This window comes from Zea mays, chromosome 3 (genome assembly GCF_902167145.1).
Source record: "Zea mays cultivar B73 chromosome 3, Zm-B73-REFERENCE-NAM-5.0, whole genome shotgun sequence".
In the NCBI taxonomy this organism is placed as follows: Eukaryota; Viridiplantae; Streptophyta; class Magnoliopsida; order Poales; family Poaceae; genus Zea; species Zea mays.
The window spans coordinates 216,822,360-216,831,470 of NC_050098.1; positions in this window are offsets into that span (position 1 = coordinate 216,822,360).

Below are 9,111 nucleotides of genomic sequence, written 5' to 3' on the forward strand. Positions count from 1 at the left end.
TTCTCCCCTTGTTTCAAATGCTTTTCCTTTGACTAAACAAAACTCCCCCTCAATAAATTCCTCCTCTTAGTGTTCAAGAGGGTTTTGATGTTAATTTTGAAGAGGGTATACCAATTTGAAATTACATTACGAATAAGATACCAATTTGAAAATCCTCCTTTAAAACCAAATTGAAAGACTAAAATTTTTGAAATTGGTGGTGGTGTGGTCCTTTTGCTTTGGGCTCGTGCTCTCTCCCCCTTTGGCATAAATCGCCAAAAACGGAATCATTAGAGCCCTTTGAACTAATTTCTCCCCTTTGGTAAAAAATAGGAGTGAAGATTATACCAAATGCGGAGAGTTGCTCGGAGCGACGACGAAGGATGAGTTATGGAGTGGAGTGGAAGCCTTTGTCTTCGCCGAAGACTCCAATTCCCTTTCAATACACCTATGACTTGGTTTGAAATTCACTTGAAAACGCATGAGTTATAGCATATGAAAGAGACATGATCAAAGGTATATTTATGAGCTATGTGTGCAAGACATCAAAAGAAATTCCTAGAATCAAGAATATTTAGCTCATGCCTAAGTTTGTTAAAAGTTTGTTCATCTAGTGGCTTGGTAAAGATATCGGCTAATTGATCTTTACTGTTAATATATGCAATCTCGATATCTCCCTTTTGTTGGTGATCCCTAAGAAAATGATACCGAATGGCTATGTGTTTAGTGCAGCTATGCTCAACGGGATTATCCGCCATGCGGATTGCACTCTCATTATCACATAGAAGAGGAACTTTGGTTAATTTGTAACCATAGTCCCTAAGGGTTTGCCTCATCCAAAGTAGTTGCGCGCAACAATGACCTGCGGCAATATACTCGGCTTCGGCGGTAGAAAGAGCTACGGAATTTTGCTTCTTTGAAGCCTAAGACACCAAGGATCTTCCCAAGAACTGGCAAGTCCCCGATGTGCTCTTTCTATTAATTTTGCACCCTGCCCAATCGGCATCCGAATAACCAATTAAATCAAAAGTGGATCCCCTAGGATACCAAAGCCCAAACTTAGGAGTATAAGCCAAATATCTCAAGATTCGTTTTACGGCCGTAAGGTGAGCTTCCTTAGGGTCAGCTTGGAATCTTGCACACATGCATACGGAAAGCATAATGTCCGGTCGAGATGCACATAAATAGAGTAGTGAACCTATCATCGACCGGTATACCTTTTGATCTACGGATTTACCTTCCGTGTCGAGGTCAAGATGCCCATTGGTTCCCATGGGTGTCTTGATGGGCTTGGCATCCTTCATTCCAAACTTGCTTAGATTGTCTTGAGTATACTTCGTTTGGCTAATGAAGGTGCCCTCTTGGAGTTGCTTCACTTGAAATCCCAAGAAGTACTTCAACTCCCCCATCATCGACATCTCGAATTTTTGTGTCATGATCCTACTAAATTCCTCACACGTAGATTCGTTAGTAGACCCAAATATAATATCATCAACATAAATTTGGCATACAAACAAATCATTGTCAAGAGTTTTAGTGAATAGAGTAGGATCGGCTTTTCCGACTTTGAAGCCATTAGCAATAAGGAAATCTCTTAGGCATTCATACCATGCTCTTGGGGCTTGCTTGAGCCCATAAAGCACCTTAGAGAGCTTATACACATGGTTAGGATACTCACTATCTTCAAAGCTAGGAGGTTGCTCAACATAGACCTCTTCTTTGATTGGTCCATCGAGGAAGGCACTCTTTACGTCCATTTGGTAAAGCTTGAAGCCATGGTAAGTAGCATAGGCCAATAATATATGAATTGACTCAAGCCTAGCTACGGGTGCATAGGTTTCACCGAAATCCAAACCTTCGACTTGTGAATATCCTTTGGCCACAAGTCGGCCTTTGTTCCTTGTCACCACACCATGCTCGTCTTGCTTGTTGCGGAAAACCCACTTGGTTCCTACAACATTTTGATTAGGACGTGGAACTAAATGCCATACCTCGTTCCTAGTGAAATTGTTGAGCTCCTCATGCATCGCCACCACCCAATCCGAATCTTGTAGTGCTTCCTCTACCTTGTGTGGCTCAATAGAGGAAACAAAAGAGTAATGTTCACAAAAATGAGCAACGCGAGATCTAGTGGTTACCCCCTTATGAATGTCTCCAAGGATGGTGTCGACGGGGTGATCTCGTTGGATTGCTTGGTGGACTCTTGGGTGTGGCGGCCTTGGTTCTTCATCCTCCTTGTCTTGATCATTTGCATCTCCCCCTTGATCATTGCCGTCATCTTGAGGTGGCTCATTTCTTTGATCTTCTTCTTCATCAACTTGAGCCTCATCCTCATTTTGAGTTGGTGGAGATGCTTGCGTGGAGGAGGATGGTTGATCTTGTGTATTTGGAGACTCTTCGGATTCCTTAGGACACACATCCCCAATGGACATGTTCCTTAGCGCGATGCATGGAGCCTCTTCATCACCTATCTCATCAAGATCAACTTGCTCTACTTGAGAGCCGTTAGTCTCATCAAACACAACGTCACAAGAAACTTCAACTTGTCCAGAGGACTTGTTAAAGACTCTATATGCCCTTGTGTTTGAATCATATCCTAGTAAAAAGCCTTCTACAGTCTTAGGAGTGAATTTAGATTTTCTACCTCTTTTAACAAGAATAAAGCATTTGCTACCAAAGACTCTAAAATATGAAATATTGGGCTTTTTACCGGTTAGGAGTTCGTATGATGTCTTCTTGAGGATTCAGTGTAGATACAACCGGTTGATGGCGTAGCAGGCGGTGTTGACCGCCTCGGCCCAAAACCGATCCGAAGTCTTGTACTCATCAAGCATGGTTCTTGCCATGTCCAATAGAGTTCTATTCTTCCTCTCCACTACACCATTTTGTTGTGGGGTGTAGGGAGAAGAGAACTCATGCTTGATGCCCTCCTCCTCAAGAAAGCCTTCAATTTGAGAGTTCTTGAACTCCGTCCCGTTGTCGCTTCTAATTTTCCTGATCCTTAAGCCGAACTCATTTTGAGCCTGTCTCAAGAATCCTTTTAAGGTCTCTTCAGTGTGAGATTTTTCCTGCAAAAAGAATACCCAAGTGAAGCGAGAATAATCATCCACAATAACTAGACAATACTTACTCCCGCCGATGCTTATGTAAGCTATCGGGCCGAATAGATCCATGTGTAGGAGCTCCAGTGGCCTGTCAGTCGTCATTATATTCTTGTGTGGATGATGAGCACCAACTTGCTTCCCTGCTTGACATGCGCTACAAATCCTGTCTTTCTCAAAATGAACATTTGTTAATCCTAAAATGTGCTCTCCCTTTAGAAGCTTATGAAGATTCTTCATCCCAACATGGGCTAGTTGGCGGTGCCAGAGCCAATCCATGTTAGTTTTAGCAATTAAGCAAGTGTCGAGTTTAGCTCTATCAAAATCTACCAAGTATAGCTGACCCTCTAACACTCCCTTAAATGCTATTGAATCATCACTTCTTCTAAAGACAGTGACACCTATATCAGTAAAAAGACAGTTGTAGCCCATTTGACATAATTGCGAAACGGAAAGCAAATTGTAATCTAAAGAATCTACAAGAAAAACATTGGAAATGGAATGGTCAGGTGATATAGAAATTTTACCCAATCCTTTGACCAAACCTTGATTTCCATCACCGAATGTGATAGCTCGTTGAGGATCTTGGTTTTTCTCGTAGGAGGAGAACATCTTCTTCTCCCCTGTCATGTGGTTTGTGCACCCGCTATCGATGATCCAACTTGAGCCTCCGGATGCATAAACCTACAAAACAAGTTTAGTTCTTGACTTTAGGTACCCAAATGGTTTTGGGTCCTTTGGCATTAGACACAAGAACTTTGGGTACCCAAACACAAGTCTTTGACCCCTTGTGCTTGCCCCCAACATACTTGGCAACTACCTTGCCGGATTTGTTAGTTAAAACATATGATGCATCAAAAGTTTTGAATGAGATGCTATGGTCATTTGATGCATTAGGAGTTTTCTTCTTAGGCAACTTAGCACGGGTTGGTTGCCTAGAACTAGATGTCTCACCCTTATACATAAAAGCATGGTTAGGGCCAGAGTGAGACTTCCTAGAGTGAATTCTCCTAATCTTGCTCTCGGGATAACCGGTAGGGTATAAAATGTAACCCTCGTTATCATGAGGCATGGGAGCCTTTCCCTTAACAAAGTTGGACAATTTCTTAGGAGGGGCATTAAGTTTGACATTGTCCCCCTTTTGGAAGCCAATGCCATCCTTTATGTCAAGGCGTCTCCCACTATAAAGCATACTACGAGCAAATTTAAATTTTTCATTTTCAAGTTCATGCTCGGCAATTTTAGCATCTAATTTTGCTATATGATCATTTTGTTGCTTAATTAATACCATATGATCATGAATATCATCAATATAAACATCTCTACATCTAGTGCAAATAGTGACATGCTCAGTGGTAGATGTAGAGGGTTTGCAAGAATTAAGTTCAACAATCTTAGCACGCAATATATCAGTTTTATCTCTAAGATCGGAAATTGTAACATTGCAAACATCTAGTTCTTTAGTCTTAGCAAGCAATTTTTCATTCTCAATCCTAAGGCTAGCAAGAGAAATGTTTAATTCTTCAATCTTAGCAAGCAAATCATTATTATCATTTCTAAGATTGGGAATTGAAACATCACAAACATTTGAATCAACCTTAGCTAACAAATTAGCATTCTTATTTCTAAGGTTGTCAATAGTCTCATGGCAAGTGCTTAGCTCACTAGATAATTTTTCACATTTTTCTACTTCTAGAGCATAAGCATTTTTAACCTTAACATGCTTTTTGTTTTCTTTAATAAGGAAGTCCTCTTGGGTGTCCAAGAGATCATCCTTCTCTTGAATAGTACTAATCAATTCATTTAATTTTTCTTTTTGTTGCATGTTTAGGTTGGCAAAAAGAATGCGCAAGTTATCCTCCTCACTGCTAGCATCATCCTCATCACTAGAGGTTTCATATTTAGTGGAGGTTCTTGATTTTACCTTCTTCTTTTTGCCGTCCTTTGCCATGAGGCACTTATGGCCGACGTTGGGGAAGAGAAGACCCTTGGTGACGGCGATGTTTGCGGCGTCCTCGTCGGTGGAGCTCTCATCGGAGTCCCACTCCCGGCAAACATGGGCATCGCCGCCCTTCTTCTTGTAGTATCTCTTCTTCTCCTTTCTTCTCCCCTTCTTGTCGTCGCCCCTGTCACTGTCACTAGAAATAGGACATTTTGCAATAAAATGACCGGGCTTACCACATTTGTAGCACACTTTCTTGGAGCGGGGCTTGTAATCTTTCCCCTCCTTTGCTTGAGGATTTGGCGGAAGCTCTTGATGATGAGCGCCATCTCCTCGTTGTCGAGCTTGGAGGCGTCGATGGGTGTTCGACTTGGAGTAGATTCCTTCTTCTTTTCTTCCGTCGCCTTGAATGCGACCAGTTGTGCTTCGGACGTGGAGGGGCCGTCAAGCTTGTTGATCTTCTTTGAGCCTTTGATCATCAATTCAAAGCTCATAAAATTCCTGATTACTTCCTCGGGAGTCATTAGTGTATATCTAGGATTGCCACAAATTAATTGAACTTGAGTAGGGTTAAGGAAAACGAGTGATCTTAAAATAACCTTAACCATTTCGTGGTCATCCCATTTCTTGCTCCCGAGGTTGCGCACTTGGTTCACCAAGGTTTTGAGCCGGTTGTACATGTCTTGTGGCTCCTCCCCTTGGCGAAGTCGGAAGCGACCGAGCTCCCCCTCGATCGTTTCCCGCTTGGTGATTTTGGTCACCTCGTCTCCTTCGTGCGCGGTCTTTAGCGTGTCCCAAATCTCCTTTGCATTTTTCAACCCTTGCACCTTATTATACTCCTCTCGACTTAGAGAGGCGAGGAGTATAGTTGTGGCTTGGGAGTTGAAGTGTTGGATTTGAGCCACTTCATCCTCATCATAATCTTCATCCCCTACGGATGGTACCTGTACACCAAACCCAACTACATCCCATATACTTTTGTGGAGTGAGGTTAGATGAAATCGCATCAAATCACTCCACCTAGCATAATCTTCACCATCAAAAGTTGGTGGTTTGCCTAATGGGACGGAAAGTAAAGGCGTAGGAATGCGAGGATAGCGTAAGGGGATCTTACTAAACTTCTTGCGCTCATGGCGCTTAGAAGTGACGGACGGCGCGTCGGAGCCAAAGGTGGAAGGTGATGAAGTATCGGTCTCGTAGTAGACCACCTTCTTCATCTTCTTTTTCTTGTCACCACTCCGATGCGACTTGTGGGAAGAGGATTTCTTCTCCTTCCCCTTCCCCTTGTTGCGGGACTCTACCGATGAAGCTTTCCCGTGGCTTGTAGTGGGCTTGTCGCCGGTCTCCATCTCCTTCTTGGCATGATCTCCCGACATCACTTTGAACAGTTAGGCTCTAATGAAGCACCGGGCTCTGATACCAATTGAAAGTCGCCTAGAGGAGGGGTGAATAGGGCGAAACTGAAATTTACAAAGTTAATCACAACTACAAGTCGGGTTAGCGTTAGAAATATAAACGAGTCCGAGAGAGGGCGAGAAAACAAATCGCAAGCGAATAAAGAGTGAGACACAAGGATTTGTTTTACCGAGGTTTGGTTCTTGCAAACCTACTCCCCGTTGAGGTGGTCACAAAGACTGGGTCTCTTTCAACCCTTTCCCTCTCTCAAACGGTCCCTCGGACCGAGTGAGCTTCTCTTCTCAATCAATTGGGAACCAAACTTCCCGCAAGGACCACCACACAATTGGTGTCTCTTGCCTTGATTACAATTGAGATGATCGCAAGAAAGAATGAAAGAAGGAAGCAATCCAAGCGCAAGAGCTCAAAAGAACACAACAAATCTCTCTCACTAATCACTAAAGCCTTGTGTGGAATTGAGAGAGGATTTGATCACTTTGGTGTGTCTTGTATTGAATGCTTAGCTCTTGTAAGTAGTTGGAAGGTGAAAAACTTGGATAACTTGAATGTGGGGTGGTTGGGGTATTTATAACCCCAACTACCAAACTAGATGTTTGGTGAAGGCTGCTGTCGACGGGCGCACCGGACAGTCCGGTGCGCCACCGAATAGTGTCCGGTGCGCCAGCCACGTCACCCGGCCGTTAGGGTTCGACCGTTGGAGCTCTGTCTTGTGGGCCCGCCTGGCTGTCCGGTGGTGCACCGGACAAGTCCTGTAGACTGTCCGGTGTGCCACCCGCGCGTGCTCTGACTTCAGCGCGCGCAGACGCGCATTTAATGCGTTGCAGTCGACCGTTGCACGCGAAGTAGTCGTTGCTCCGCTGTTACACCGGACAGTTCGGTGTGCACCGGACACTGTCCGGTGACTCACCGGACAGTCTGGTGAATTTTAGCGGTGCGGGTTCCCGAAGTTGGCGAGTTCAGAGTCGCTCTCCCCTGGAACACCGGACATTGTCCGGTGGTGCACCGGACAGTCCGGTGAATTATAGCGAAGCGCCTCTGAGAATTCCCGAAGGTGTGGAGTTCAGCTTGGAGTCCCCTGGTGCACCGGACATTGTCCGGTGGCACACCGGACAGTCCGGTGCGCCAGACCAGGGCACACTTCGGTTATCCGTTGCTCTTTTTGTTGAACCCTTTTCTTGGTCTTTTTATTGGCTTTTTGTGAACCTTTGGCACCTGTAGAACTTATAGACTAGAGCAAACTAGTTAGTCCAATTATTTGTGTTGGGCAATTCAACCACCAAAATCAATTAGGAACATAGGTGTAAGCCTAATTCCCTTTCAGCAATACACAACACTCCAAGACACAAATCAAAGCCTCCGATCAAATCAAAGTCCACAATCAACTCTAGTTTTTAGGACTTGTGAGAAGATCGACTTGTGTTCTTTTGTTATTCTTGTTGCTTGGATGGCTTTCTTCTTTCTCGTTGTTCTTGTTGCTTGGTTGGCTTTCTTCTTTCTCTCATTCTTACTCTCAAAGCCTTGTAAGCAAAGCAAGAGACACCAATTGTGTGGTGGTCCTTACGGGGTCTAAGTGACCCGAGAAATCAAGGATGGAAGCTCACTTGGTCTAAGTGACCGTTTGAGAGAGGGAAAGGGTTGAAAGAGACCCGGTCTTTGTGACCACCTCAACAGGGAGTAGGTTTGCAAGAACTGAACCTCGGTAAAACAAATCACTGTGTCATCCGCTCTTATTCGCTTATGATTTGTTTTCGCTCTCTCTATCGAACTCGATTATATTTCTAACACTAACCCCGGCTTGTAGTCGTGCTTAAAGTTTATAAATTTCATATTTGCCTATTCACCCCTCCTCTAGGCGACTTTCAATTGGTATCAAAGCCCGGTACTTCATTGGAGCCTAACAGCTCGAAGTTATGTTGGGAGCTCACGCCAAGAAGGAGATGGTGACCGACGAGAAGCCCGCCACAAGCCACGGGAAGGCTCCATCGGGGGAGTCCGACAACAAGAAGAGGGAGGAATCACCTCCCCGCGTCAAGTCGCACCGGAGTGGCGACAAGAAGAAGAAAATGAAGAAAGTAGTCTACTACGAGACCAATTCTTCGTCTCCATCCACCTCCGGCTCCGATGCACCATCCGTCACTTCTAAGCGCCATGAGCGCAAGAAGTTTAGTAAGATCCCCTTACGCTATCCTCGCATTTCCAAACGCACTCCTTTACTTTCCGTCCCACTAGGCAAACCACCGGTTTTTTACGGTGAAGATTATGTATGTGGAGTGATAAAATGAGGCACCATCTAACCTCACTCCACGCTAGCATTTGGGACATTGTTGAGTTTGGTGCGCAAGAACCATCTGTAGGGGATGAAGGCTATGACTCGGACGAGGTAGCCCAAATCCGGCACTTCAACTCCCAAGCCACTACTATACTCCTCGCCTCTCTAAGTCGAGAGGAGTATAATAAGGTGCAAGGGTTGAAGAGTGCCAAAGAGATCTGGGACGTACTCAAGACCGCACACGAAGGAGATGAGGTGACCAAGATCACCAAGCAGGAAACGTTCGAGGGGGAGCTCGGTCGATTTATGCTCAACCAAGGAGAGGAGCCACAAGCCATGTACAACCGGCTCAAAACCTTGGTGAACCAAGTGCGCAATCTCGGGAGCACCAAATGAGATGACCA